This window comes from Dermacentor albipictus, chromosome 7, assembly GCF_038994185.2.
Source record: "Dermacentor albipictus isolate Rhodes 1998 colony chromosome 7, USDA_Dalb.pri_finalv2, whole genome shotgun sequence".
NCBI lineage: Eukaryota > Metazoa > Arthropoda > Arachnida > Ixodida > Ixodidae > Dermacentor > Dermacentor albipictus.
The window spans coordinates 117,161,943-117,176,385 of NC_091827.1; the positions used below are offsets into that span (position 1 = coordinate 117,161,943).

Sequence of the window (14,443 nt, forward strand, 5' to 3'; positions counted from 1 at the left end):
GCGAACCACTGGTAGTCTCTATTTTATTTAAATTTGTTCTTTTTTCGCGTTTCGTTCGTTAGTAGACGGGAAAGTATTCTTGCCGCCAAAAACGCCGAATGAACTAGCAATCGCACTCGACCGCGGGGCAGCGCCGTTTCTTGCTTTGCAGAGCAGTGGCTTTCAAGCTTAGCATGGATGCGTCGGAGAGCAAGATGGCGGACCTACGCGCAACTCCGCTCCCTTAGGGAGCATATACAGTAACTTTACCATGGAGTAAAAGCCAGTGCTGCCACTCACAAACGTTAGCGGTGGATAAAGAACATCTTGTATACCGTAGTCGTCACGTGCACGTGATCTATTTGCGTGACGGCAACTAGTCAATAAGCTCACACGAGCTACCTTAACACAACAATGTTGCCGGATGCGAAATACCTGTAATGTACTGAACAAGAAGAAAGGGAACCGATCGGCCTGACGTTTATTACTATCTTGTAAGAAGGCATAAACCAAAGACACACCCAGGACAGCATAGAGAAAGTCGCTTGTACAGTCGAATTGAAATTACATATATATATATATATATATATATATATATATATATATATATATATATATATATATATATATATATATATATATACACATGAGGCGACTAAAACATAATACAGTGGAACTTGTTTAGCAAAATATCGCCAACTGTAATTTCACTTTGGATACCAAAAATTCCATGTGCGAAAGGTGCCCATTGTGGCCGGGCTCCTAACATACCTCATTACCCCTGGCGGCTAAAAACAACGTCTTGTCCTCGCGCCAGAGAGCCAATGATAAAGAACCTTAAGGAAACGGAAACGCCCTCACCAAAGATGCATGTATTAGATTGAATTGAAAAGTCCATTTTAAGAATGCATTTCACGAAATCTTTTCAAATATGAGACCTACTGCCGAGAGTGCGGCACAGCATAGCAACGATGTCGCTTTTCCCGTTGCGCGTCCGATGAAATGGAGGCTCTTTTGACAAGCCAGAGAGACATGATGGGGTCACATATACTACTATACGCGAACGTTCATTTTCTTGTCATTTCGTTGAGATGAAATATTGCAGTCTCTAATGCAGCCCGCGCCCCCTTCATGCATTATTCCGATCTCCCCTTTATTTCTTGTTGATACGATACGCTGGCGCTGTATCTTCTCTGCAGAAATTTCAAGAATAGTAATGAAGTGGGAGAAAGTTTATTGGGGGCAGTCGATGCGGGTCTCTACTTTAGTTTGACTTGTTTTTTTCTCTATAACAGGCCACAGGAAAGGGTCACTTCTCATCTTGCTGCCTTTTGCCAGTTTATGAGCCCCTTCAGCTTTCCATATCCATCAATGCTACAAGTGCAATCTAAATACAAAAAAGAGTTCCGGGCACTCCCTTAGAGGGAGTATCTGCTTGTCGCCTATTTTAGCCTATTTTTGAGAGTAGATCGACCCTCTTTGAGACAGAGTAGAAGCACTCCTCCTGACAGGTTTATTACTCCACTGCAAGGGAGTGCTAGTACCCTTCCGCACAGCACTAATACTTTCCCACAAGAGTAATAGTACTCCCCTGGACCGAGTGCTTCTACTCCTCCAAATCGAGTACTTCTAATTCTCCAAGCAGAGCACTTGGACTGCTTCAACACAGAGTGCTAGTTCTCTTCCCAACAGTGTGAAAGCACGATGCAGAGTCATGGTCATGTTTGAAGGTATTTTCTGTACTTACATGTGGGGAATATTCCATTCCTTCATAAGCTCGCATAAGCAGGCTTGTTTAATACGATGTAGTTTGTCGCCGCCGGGTTACTGAAATGAAACATTTTCTCGCTTAAAAGGTCAAAATCTTCTCTGATCAGTCTCTAGACAAACCGAATAATAATTTGAGAAACATACTGACAAACACACAAAATCAGATTACAATGATCCCCATGAAATTTACAAGAGATCTTGTAATAAAACATACGTATATTCTCTAAGGTTACACCAGTATTACAATGTAGACATATCCTTTATTTTAAAAGACTTTAGTTTCTCAAAATTAAAGTATACAAAGGAAAGATAAATATAGAACAAGCCTGTACACACTCAGAAAGTATTGACACTACGATTGAAAAAGATATGCGCCACATTACTGGCCACCAAACGCATCCTCGCACAAAGCGCATGCAGGTATATGACAGAGGTTACCAGTTGAGCTTCTGAGCGGAAAGCTGGTAACGTGGATAAATTGTGCAAGGAGCTCTTTTTCTGTGCCATATTCGACGACATCAGCTCGTTTGATAACGCCCTCTACAGCGTGTGGACGTTCCTGGCTGAGAGTACAGTGCATTTAGAAATGTCTGGTATTTTCTGATGTGAGGCCGCAGGTCTAGCTAGCTTTGCTCATATTTCACATAAAGTTATTGAGGCATAGACAAACCATTGAGGTATGGGCAAAGCTCCCCATTGCTTCTAAGTGTGTCTTGTCGGGGTTCTGCAGCAATATCCTGCCCGGTGTCAAATCGGTACAGAGGCGTATCATATTTCCTATTCGGTCGGCCTGCTCACGAAAATTGTTTCCTGACTGTTGGGATTGATGCCTTACACATTTTGGGGGCACGCCACCGCACCGAGCATTGTTATGACGCCGACTTTGTTGCGCAGGCGCTGCTGCTATCGTCAATCACCGCTGCTGCCTTTCTCGGTGGAACTTGCCCTTCCCCACCTTTTGCTCGCAGCTGGAATAACATCGTCGGCCGACTTCCCCTGTCTTCGGACGAAGAAACCATTTCAACCTCAAGCCCGCCACTTCTAACCCCAACCGTGCTTTCCGCCTGGCCACAGCGAGCAACTTCCTGCGCGGGAGACTCGCTACATGCGCTGCTGCTGTCGTCAATCGCCTCGGCTGCCTTTCGTGGTGGAACCTGCCCTTTCTCATCTTTTGCTCGCAACTGGAATAACATCGCCTGCCAACTTCCCCTGCCTTCGGACGAAGAAATGATTTCAACCTTAAGCCCGCCACTTCTAACCCCAACCGTGCTTTCCGCCTGGCCACAGCGAGCAACTTCCTGCGCGGGAGACTCGCTACATGTTCTTAAGCAGCCTCCGCCGTGGGACCACTTGGGGCACGCAACCGCACCGAGCATGGTCATGGCGCCCATTTTGCGCAGGTTAGTTACCTACCTTGTGCAAGATGTGTATGGTCTAGTGACCGAATGTTTATTGGGATGTCGGGCCCCTCTGACACATTTGATGCCACTCGGGAAGTTTTCTGCCACTTGCTATGTTCATTATGTGTGAATGCTCACCTCACTTTCCTTTTAATAGCCCGTTCTGGGCACATTGAACCTAACCCAAGTCCTGTTAATTACATTCCCACTCCGGTATCCCTTGAATCCATTGCTAGCGCCCTATCCCGTTTAGAAAGCTCTCAGAACACCGTTCTGTCTGAGCTCGCTCTAGTTCGTGCTACACAGGCCACTATTGAAGTCCAGGTCGGGCGTATATCCACCCGTGTCGGCGCCCTTGAGAAAATTGTAGAAGTTCATGAATCAAGTCACTCGATACCTGCATCCAGTGACAATCCTGAAATAATTATACTCACTTCACAAATAAAGAAGCTCGTACAGAAATGCGATGACACGGAAAACCGCCTTCGCCGGGACAACCTACTTTTTTCGGTGTTGAGGATGCGCATGATGAAACTTGGGAGCAATCAGAGTCTTGCGTTATTTCACTGTGTGCAGATTAACTTCTAATTTCCATCACCAAAAATGACATAAAACGCGCACCCAGGCTTGGCCGTTTCCAGGTCGGTAAACGCCGACCAATTATAGTGAAATTTGAATGGTACAAAGGTAAGCGTAGCATTTTGTCTGCCGGGCCAATGCTTAAAGGTACGCCAATTTCTATCCGGGAAGAATTTTCATCGCGCGTCCGGCTTGCAAGGAAAAAGTTGTACGCCTATGCGACACAAAACAACGCCTTCACTTTCAAGATACGCTTCGATAAAGTTGATATTGTTGATAGGCAGTTTTGTTTTTATGACGAGCAATCGGGCTCGGTTTTACAAGTTAAATGCTAGCCGTCACTTCAGGCTTGCCTAGCACTCTCCTTTCCCTCCCAGCCGCTACTAAACCTTGTTGACACATCACGCAATCGCGTACTATCACTTATACTGGCTAATGTTCGCAGTTACATGTAAAAAAAAGATACAATTGAAGACCTTCTCGATGACAATAATACAGACATGGTCACTTTCACTGAGTTTTGGTTAACCCCTGACATAGATAGCACTGAGCTACTTCATGCAGATTCCCCCTACACTGTTTACAGACACGATAGGAGGGAACGAAGGGGTGCTGGCGTTCTCGCCTTTCCAAAAAAACAGCATTTCTTGTTACCAGCTCCCGAACAATTGTACACACGAAAATCTTTGTGTGCACATATCCATGCCTACATTCACATGCATACTCATATCTTGTTATCGCCACCCCGATTGTGATCCTTCCTTTATCGACGAACTTAGCACTGCCATTTTAGATGCAACCTCTCAATTCCCACGTGCTATCTATATTATTTGGGGTGATTTTACCTTTCCGGATATAAACTGGGACAATTTATGAGCATCATCCCGCCAGTCAAAATATTTCCTTGATTTAGCCTTAAACATCGACCTTACACAAACAGTAAACTTACCTACATGTGGCTCAAACACCCTTGACCTGGTCCCCACTTCTCAACCCGAATACATTCAGTGGATGACATGTGTCAATGGGTTGAGCGATCACAGTATTGTCCTTTTCACTTTGAACATCCCAGTTCCAGTCAAACAGCGTTCAATAAAACTAATACGGGAAAACAAAAAACTGACTTTGCCCAAAATTAACAGTGAACCTAATATTTTTAATACCTCAAGGAAACTGTCTTCAGAAGGTCTTTTGATGGAAACTAGCTATTGTACGAGCAAACGCTACTCAGCTTAATCAATAATCACGTACCCTTTGCTTGCATTCGTCGTGTCATGGAAAAGCCTTGGTACACAAACCAACTAAAAAAAAACTAGCACAAAAAAGCGCCTTTTCAGAGTGGCAAAAAAATTTGGCTCTGCCCCAAAATGGAAGACGATGAGCAAAATATGAACAAGGTGAATGCAGGAGCCAAGGTTTCGACAAGTGTACTTGTCTTCTGCAAGGCGACATGCTCATCGTATTGAATTTCCATCTCCCGCATTCCCCGCAGGCCGTGCAAGGCATGAAACGGGAAAACGCTGCTGAAGAGGGATAATAGTCGATTTATGTAAAGATGGAGGAGACATCACGCTTAAATACCTTGCGGCACTTTTACACGAACTGTGTCACGATATACAAGGGCTACAGAGAACTAGAAGAAACGTAACATTTTTGCTGCTTTGTAATTTACTTTTCTATGTTTTTTACCCACTCCCCACTGTAATGCTTCGGTCATGAGCGTTCAATAAAATAACATAAAAAATAATAACCTAAACAAAGGTGGACCTTAAAGAATTGCGAAATTGTAGGCCCATTAGCCTACTTCCGGTATAGTATAAAATATTCACTAAGATAATTTCCATAGAACCGCCAAGGACAAACGAAGCTTCAGTAAACCAAGAGAATAGCCCGTCTTCAGGCAGAGATACTTCGCAATGAATCACGTCCATGTCATCAATAAGATAATCAAGAATTCTGCAGAGCGCAATCAACCTAGCTTTATGGCTTTCATAGGCATTTGATTCAGTGGGGATTTTGTTTTTTGATACCAGTAGTCATATAGGCATTACGTAACCTAGAAAGACAGGATGCTTACGTATGTATCTTGGAAAATATGCACAGAGATTCCTAATACATCTTAATTCTCCACAATGAAAGTAGGAAGATTCTTGTAAAAAAGTGGACCGACACGGGGATGAAATCTCTCCCATGCTATTATCTGCGTGCTTGGGAGAAATATTCAAGCTGTTAAACTGGGAAGGCTTAGTTAGGCGTGAAGATCAGCGGTGAATACCTCAGCAACCTTCGCCTTGAAATAGACATTGGCCTGTTCAGCGACACCGAGAGATTGTAAGAGTGCGAGTTGATAAATATGCAGGAGACAATAATGATCAATAGCCGGGCCAGGGAACAAGAGTTCAGGATTGCCAGTCAGCCTTTAGAGTCTATGAAGGAGTACGTTTACCCAAGTCAATTACTCAGGGGGGTCCCTAACCATGAGAAGGAATATTACAGAAGAATAAGCATAGGTTGAAGCATATACCGCAGAAATTGTCAGATCCTGGCTAGAACTTTACCATTACCATTGAAAATGAGGCTGCACAGTCAGTGCATTTTACCGGTGGTTACATATTGTCACGTGGTAGTGACGTATAAAGAACACAGTAGCGATACGGTGGAAGTTGAAACTAACTCTTATTGGGCGAGCCTATGCCCACAAAAACAGACTAGACTGAAAGAACGGCGACAGCGGTGAACACAGTTGGCGATGGTCAAAATCTCATCAGGGGGTCAAGCGGAAGCTTCTATACATCAGTCGTCGAATGTTCCAGAGTAATCGCTGGAACACACGTGTCTTCCACAAAGTTCTACACTATTCCTGTTGCGCTTACGCAAAATCAGATTACAAAAGGTTCAGTCACAGGCCGTGGATGAAACCATCGATTACATTCCGGAAACTTCCGATACATGCAGGTGCATCCTGCGCTGAGCAATAACATATGTTAGGCGGTGAAATGTGATCACCCGATAAAGATAAATAAGTAACACTTGTCAATATGGGGTTTGCTGCTAACGTGGAGACTGACAAAGAAGCTTGGGAACAAGTTAAGGACAGCACAAAGAGCGATGGAACGAAGAATGTTAGTATTAAGTTTAAGAGACAGAAATTGAGTGCTGCGGATCAGTGACCAAACGGGGACAGTTGATATTCTAATTAACAATAAGATAAAAAATAGAGCTGGACAGGTTCCTTGATACGTAGTTTAGATAACGGGTGGACCATTATGGTCACAGAATGATTGCCAAGAGAAGGGAAGCGCGCTCGAGGGCCGTAGATGATTATTTGTAGCGATGAAATTAGGAAATTCGCAGGTGCTAGTTGAAATCGGTTGGCACAGGAAAGGGGTCATAAGATATCGCAGGGAGAGAGGCCTTCGTCTTACACTGGACATAAAGTAGGCTGATGATAATGATGATAAATACTGCAGAAATGATTTTATGAGACAAACCAGGGATAGCCTTGAAATATACCTGTTTATTTGAGAGAGAAATTGAAATTCTTGTTACAGTAGAAGGAATATTTTCAGTGATTTCCCGAAATGTTCGCTCATCATGTGCCTTCTTTCCATATGTTTCGAATAGAGAAGCGCAAAATTTCCGTATCTCTAGCCTTACACTCTAAAAAACCAGGGAAGGTATCGCAGTAGTGAAGCGGCCGATTTAGTCATCAAAGCGTTGTTTTACTGTTTCAAAATGTCCAGTGAAGTGAAATACATCGTTCACTCCGTCACCAAGGAGAGCGTGAAATTTGCTGTTCACTCTCTCCTTCAGAGTGAGGGTAGAATGCCCGTTCTACTCTTGCGGCAATAGAGAACAAACCGTAGCGTAATCTTCTGCTTCAACTGTAGAGGGCTGGCCCCGAACACGGCGATGCATCGCTCACGCACGCTGAGCAAAGAGCACACCATTTTGCTTCTAAGAGAACAGGCAGCTACAGTTCAAAGGAACACGTAGCGAGAGCTCTACTTTTCCACTCGGAGTTGCTACACCGCGCGCGCGCTCAACATGGCGGAACAACACAGCACCCGAGAAAGGTGATCCGTCCAGCGAGCAGCAACGAAGGCCATCCAAGGGAGATTGTGTGTCAGCCATCTCGCGTCATCGCGAAAACGCGACAGTCATTCGTCATTCATTGGATATAACAACAAATTCTCCGCGGTAAGTGAATTCTAACTCAGGTGCACATTCTGCTATATGACATGCTATCACCAGGAAGTCGTCGCGGCGTTTAGCCGACGCGATTGACCACGGACCAGGCAAGCGCGCTGTGTCTCTCGATGTCAATCGAAAATCCGGTCGTCGCGACAACTCCATCTCATTTTATCACTTGCCGCTGTCCGTAAGAGCTTTGAAAATTGCAAACGTTGCCAGAACCATAGTATGTTCAATAAAACGTGAGACGAGCGGCCGCTTAAAGTGGTTTGTTCACCAGCCCATGATTCCGAGCCTATGCGGAGCGTGCATAGCGTGCGTTTTGGGTGTTTGAATTTATTCAGTTTTGCAGTCTACTGTGTGCGGAATGCTGTTGAAATAAGGAGACACATAAACGAAGGCGTCATTTTGTTGGCGGCATGCTTTCGTTATAGATAAGCCATGCGCTTGACGGTGCCTCGCCCATAGTTAATCTGTTACCATTGAAGTTACGTGCAGCACCAGTGCTAGTCAGAAACATTGCCGCAGGCATTCAGCTACATGCTGCAAGAGGTCAATGGGGCGCGTTTTCTTGAACTTACTGAAAACGCATGAGGAAGCCATGTTTTATACTGAATACTGTATAAACCCCATATAAGCGATCTTGCGCGCGACAGCTACAAGCGATGCGGTGGAGATGGCTGACGCGTTCGCTCGTCGCCTACATTCATACTCCGTCTGAGCGACGATTTTTAGCGATACCTCCCCAGTGTTGCCGGTATGAGGGCTGCGAACACGCGTTCAAATTAGCATGGCGGGTGCTTTAGTAATTTCAGTTGATGTATTTTACTGCAAAACGTATGAAATATTTACGAAAGCCTTGCGCTTGGTTCTTATCCTTGCACGTAGAAAAATTCAATCGTTTGCTCGTTCTGTGCGAGAGTCGGTAGTATTTGAGCGATGTACAGGCTCGTGCACTCTTAGGGTGAACACGGCTCACCGTGGCCGCGCTCCGCGGGGCGCCAGAGCGTCCGGCGCGGCGGCGCATCGAAGCGAAGCGGCGCAGGCGCACACGGACCCGGGGGAGGTGCTTCGCGTCGTCTGCTACAGCACTGGAGCGCACCGCCTCTTGCTTTGCTGCGCACTTCGCTAGACCCAGGTGACTGAGTGCCCGAGGCGGCATTGCGGGAAGGCGTACTTTTCTAACTGGAGCATTTTCAAGCTGGTTCCGTCTACAGCTTGTGAACAGCCTGCTTAATCCACATATATAAGCAGAAACAAGCTTCTCACCACATAAATTACTTAGCGTGTTTTTCATATGTGATGAGGGTAAAAATAGTCATTTTTTCGCGCTCTTTATTAGGCTGGGGCCCTCTTATTTTACTCTCACAGCACTTGGTGTAGTGCATACCGAGAAACCTATTAGGCGCGCTGTTGGTTGGAGTCATCATGTGATGAGCCTAGCGCGCCGTTTCGCGCATGTCTTGATGCTAGAACGAATGTGCTTAATTGACTTAAGAAAACGACCGAAACCCGCTATAAATTTCGCAGAAAGCTAGAGAGCGATTGTTCAATCACGCATCATCATGTTTGCCATGGATTTTACCATTAAGGAGGGCTATACTATTACTTCGACAGCAACTAAGAAGTGATATCCGCTGCTTCGCACTCTCTTATTGACGCGGTAATGTCGCTGGTAGGAGAGCATGGAGCGCTTTACGCGATGTAGGAAAGTGCTCTCCCCGGCATAGCAAATGATCTTACGGCAATTTCACTCCCCCTTGTCATCTTTCTGCAGCCTGTAAAAAAAACTAAATTCATTTTTGCTGTCACAGCTTGTGTAAAATCACCGAAGCGGTGCCGCTCCTCTGACGGCTACCTGATGCGAGATGTCGCATTCTCATTTTGAGGAATCGTCAGTGAATTATTCGATTACATTGATTAGGTGAAGTAAAACATATGGCGCCGACGTTTTTTGTTGTTGTTTTTTTCTCCTTGGAATCAATGCACGCCGCATGCGAATGCTGTTTGTGCATTTAGAAATGTCTGGTATTTTCTGATGTGAGGCCGCAGGTCTAGCTAGCTTTGCTTATATTTCACATAAAGTTATTGAGGCATAGACAAACCATTGAGGTATGGGCAAAGCTCCCCATTGCTTCTAAGTGTGTCTTGTCGGGGTTCTGCAGCAATATCCTGCCCGATGTCAAATCGGTACAGAGGCGTATCATATTTCCTATTCGGTCGGCCTGCTCACGAAAATTTTTTCCTGACTGTTGGGATTGATGCCTTACACATTTTGGGGGCACGCCACCGCACCGAGCATGGTTATGACGCCGACTTTGTTGCGCAGGTGCTGCTACTATCGTCAATCACCTCTGCTGCCTTTCGTGGTGGAACCTGCCCTTCATCTTTTGCTCGCAACTGGAATAACATCGCCTGCCAACTTCCCCTGTCTTCGGACGAAGAAATGATTTCAACCTTAAGCCCGCCACTTCTAACCCCAACCGTGCTTTCCGCCTGGCCACAGCGAGCAACTTCCTGCGCGGGAGACTCGCTACATGTTCTTAAGCAGCCTCCGCCGTGGGACCACTTGGGGCACGCAACCGCACCGAGCATGGTCATGACGCCCACTTTGCGCAGGTTAGTTACCTACCTTGTGTAAGATGTGTACGGTCTAGTGACCGAATGTTTATTGGGATGTCGGGCCTCTCTGACACATTTGATGCCACTCGGAAAGTTTTGTGCCACTTGCTATGTTCATTATGTGTGAATGCTCACCTCACTTTCCTTTTAATAGCCCGTTCTGGGCACATTGAACCTAACCCAAGTCCTGTTAATTACATTCCCACTCCGGTATCCCTTGAATCCATTGCTAGCGCCCTATCCCGTTTAGAAAGCTCTCAGAACACCGTTCTGTCTGAGCTCGCTTTAGTTCGTGCTACACAGGCCACTATTGAAATCCAGGTCGGGCGTATATCCACCCGTGTCGGCGCCCTTGAGAAAATTGTAGAAGTTCATGAATCAAGTCACTCGATACCTGCATCCAGTGACAATCCTGAAATAATTGAACTCACTTCACAAATAAAGAAGCTCGTACAGAAATGCGATGACACGGAAAACCGCCTTCGCCGGGACAACCTACTTTTTTTCGGTGTTGAGGATGCGCATGATGAAACTTGTTGTTTTTTTCTCCTTGGAATCAATGCACGCCGCATGCGAATGCTGTTTACGACCGTTTCGAATAGGTAATTAAAGTGGAAAATCTATAATTTTCATGTCGGTTTTCTAGTTTAAATTACGTCTTGCCGGGTAATTAAGTCGTTATTCACTTCTATTTTATTTCAGTACTTCCTCAGAATGGGCCATATGCGTATCTCACTAGCATATAATAATTTGCTAATTGTGCGGTATACGTCCCGAAGCGATACATGGAGTTACGCCATAGAGGTGGGCATCGGATAAATTTGGAGATTAGGAGGAATTTATTTCTTCTTTTTAGGGGGGTAGGCGGGGGTGGGCTGGGCTGAGTAGGTAAAATCCCAATATGAATACGGCACAGGAACCCTTGCCGCGGACAAGCGATGCTGTTGCTGTCGTGGGGAAGTGGTCGGTCCGTGTGTTGGACGAAGGCGGCCACGACATTTAAACCGATGGTCATGAGGCCGGCATGGTGTCGTCTGCCCACAGCATGCCGGTGGTCGGCAAACGGACTCGCCGTTTATAAACGCTAAGCCCGGCCCAAGCCAGATTGCTGTGTTATGGCCAGTCTACTTTTTAACTGACCATGGGCGTCAGTCCGATCAACCGCTGAGCCCCCACCCCCACCCCTTGTTTTTGCGTAGGTCATGCTACCCCATCCTAGCTTAATATGATGATGCGGTGCAGCCAACGACTACTCAACTGAGTGACTGGCCACTCAGGAGTTACAGATTCTGGGATGACTCGCCAACTCGAAAGACAGTGTTGTTTCCATTAAACGCATTTCCGTCGACTTGCATGATGAATTGCATTTTGTTCGGTTGCTGGTTGCCATAGCACTTCGGCGATAAAAACTCTGTAAAAGTGCAGGATAATTTCATTTCCCCAGTGCGCTTTGGAATCTAGCCATATCACGGGTACTGGAAAAAGAAAGGCGACGCATTGTAGATCTGTGCCTACAAAACTATTCTCAACGCGTTATATCGGAGATGACGAAAAGGCCACTGAAAACTGTAAATAGAATCGTCCAGGCTTACAAGAAGGATGGAAGAATTGCGGATGCTCCCCGTAAAGCCCGGCAATGAGTGACCATTGTTGCGGTCGCTCAACCAGACCAAACCAGACTGCTGCAAACCAGACCCCCACCATTCGAGAAATTAAGAACAGCCTCAGGCTGGGTGACGTCCCTGACACGACTATCAAGCGTCGCCTCTAGGCCCCAGCCTAATTAAGAACGCGAAAAAAAAATGTCTGTATTTTTACCCTCATCGCTTATAAAAAACATGCTAAGTGACTTATGTGGTGAGAAGCTTGCTTCTGTTTGTGTATATTGATTAAGCAGGCTCTTCACAAGCTGTAGACGGAACCAGCTGGAAAATGCTCCAGTTAGAAAAGCACGCCTTCCCGCAATGCCGCCTCGGTTACTCAGTCACCTGGGTCTAGCGAAGTTTACTTTACAGCAAAGCAATATGCGGCGCGCTCCAGTGCTGTAGCAGACGACGCGAAGCACCTCCCCTGGGTCCGTGTGCGCCTGCGCCGCTTCGCTTCGATGCGCCGCCGCGCCGGACGCACTGGCGCCCCGCGGAGCGCGGCCACGGTGAGCCGTGTTCACCCTAAGAGTGGACGAGCCTGTACATCCAGTTCCGGCTTCGTGCTATTGGCTAGTCGCTCATAGCACTTCCTTGAGACGAGCAAAGATTTCTAGATTTCCAGAACCGAGCGATCTGTTCAAGCGACGGGCCTGTTTTCTCGCTCGAAGCCTTCGCTCGTCGCCGTCGCTCACTAAATCGATCTCATGGTGTTTATTCCTAAGACTGAACTGTTTTTGCTCATGTATTGAAATGGTTTGATTATATGTCTGATTTTACATCTCCTGTTGCGGTTTTCGAGCGCGGTTCGAATCTGTAAGCACGCTTATGTCTACAAACTTGGTGAATTGTGAAGCAGCGAGTTATGCATCGGCATCAAATATAACGGCTGCTGCGTGTAATTACAATTGCAAGGGCGCTTTGCATGGGCAAATTATTTAGGACATGTCTGTGCATTTGCTAATATTAGTTGGCGTTTCTGAGTTATTTCATAAGAACAGCTAAATTACCCTTCCCCTTGGGGTTACAAGCGTGATGTGTTCATCCTAATACCACATGGCAGATCAAAATTTGTTTATCGCTTAAATATTTTTAGTAGAGAAACAAAGCATCAAATTAAACATTGCTTTAATTCCGTGTTACCGGTCGTCTTTCCTGCACAAAACGAAGAGTTGGTCTAAGAAACTAATAACTGCGGTCTCATTGCAACTTTTACATGCCTTCAAGAATGTAAAATGCTAGATTTCAAACTGCAGCAGTAGTCGAGTCTGTCGGAATGAACTCCTATGCGCACCTCATAAATGAAAATAAGTTCATGCCTTTTAGTAAGCTTAGACGCATGCCGCAGTGAACTTTCTTGTTATTATTGAAATGTGGGTAACCTTGCCATAAACACGCCTTGTTGCCCATTATTAATGGCACATCATGTCATATGCATTGAATTGGAGGACCATAATTTCATCCCTACTGATCATCATGTTTGCAGATATGATCCTCAAATTATAGCTTGAGCAGTGGCACAACCAGAGATGGTGCGGGGGGCAGACTTGGCACGTGCTTAGGATAAATCGCAAGTGGTGTTTGCCACACACCAGACTAATGACAGACCTATGACATCTGACAATGACCAATACTCTATTTATTAGCAGGAGCATTTTAACATTGGTGCCGAACGAGCATGAACTGTCGGTTATTTCTTTTTTGCTTAAATCTAGAAATTGTAGTTAGTTGAGCAGTTGACTGTCGCAGTCATGTAAAGTTTCGCATGCATTTCAGTAGGAAGACTAAGAGCTAAGACTTTCTTTTAGTGCCATGACCTTGACTCTCTTCATGTTGTTTACACCATGTACTCGTGTTGAATTCCAACACGATATTTTTCAGGCACCCGCTTTGTATTACACAAGACGGCAGCTGCCAGGACACAGGATTTCAAAGAGCCAGCCCAGCGCGACTTCACGTAGTGCAAAGGAGCGCACGTCAAAGATCAAAATACATTGCCATGCAATTGGGACAAGAAATGTAGAATGTGAATATATTGGGTGTACCACTTGACTAAATGTCAAAAAAATCAAAATACAGTATCTCACACCAAGAATAATTTCTATCGCGCACTAGGCAGTCATCTTAACATGGTATATTTATGTAATGTATCTGATGGGAAAGCCAAATCAAGTATGCTCCCAGAGACACACACATAGGAGCAAGTGTCACTGAAAAGTTAGAAATGTGTTTAAAAGAAAAGCTGATTAGTTGTGA

The 14,443-nt window shown here is 45.5% G+C and overlaps 1 long non-coding RNA gene across 1 annotated transcript; it reads left to right on the forward strand.

Moving 5' to 3' along the window:
- Positions 1–2,789: 2,789 nt before the first annotated feature.
- On the forward strand, positions 2,790–14,155 carry LOC139047591 (uncharacterized). The gene is made up of 3 exons (XR_011507242.1): positions 2,790–3,149; positions 10,252–10,541; positions 14,069–14,155. It is a non-coding gene; the product is annotated as an uncharacterized lncRNA (long non-coding RNA).
- Positions 14,156–14,443: the final 288 nt, after the last annotated feature.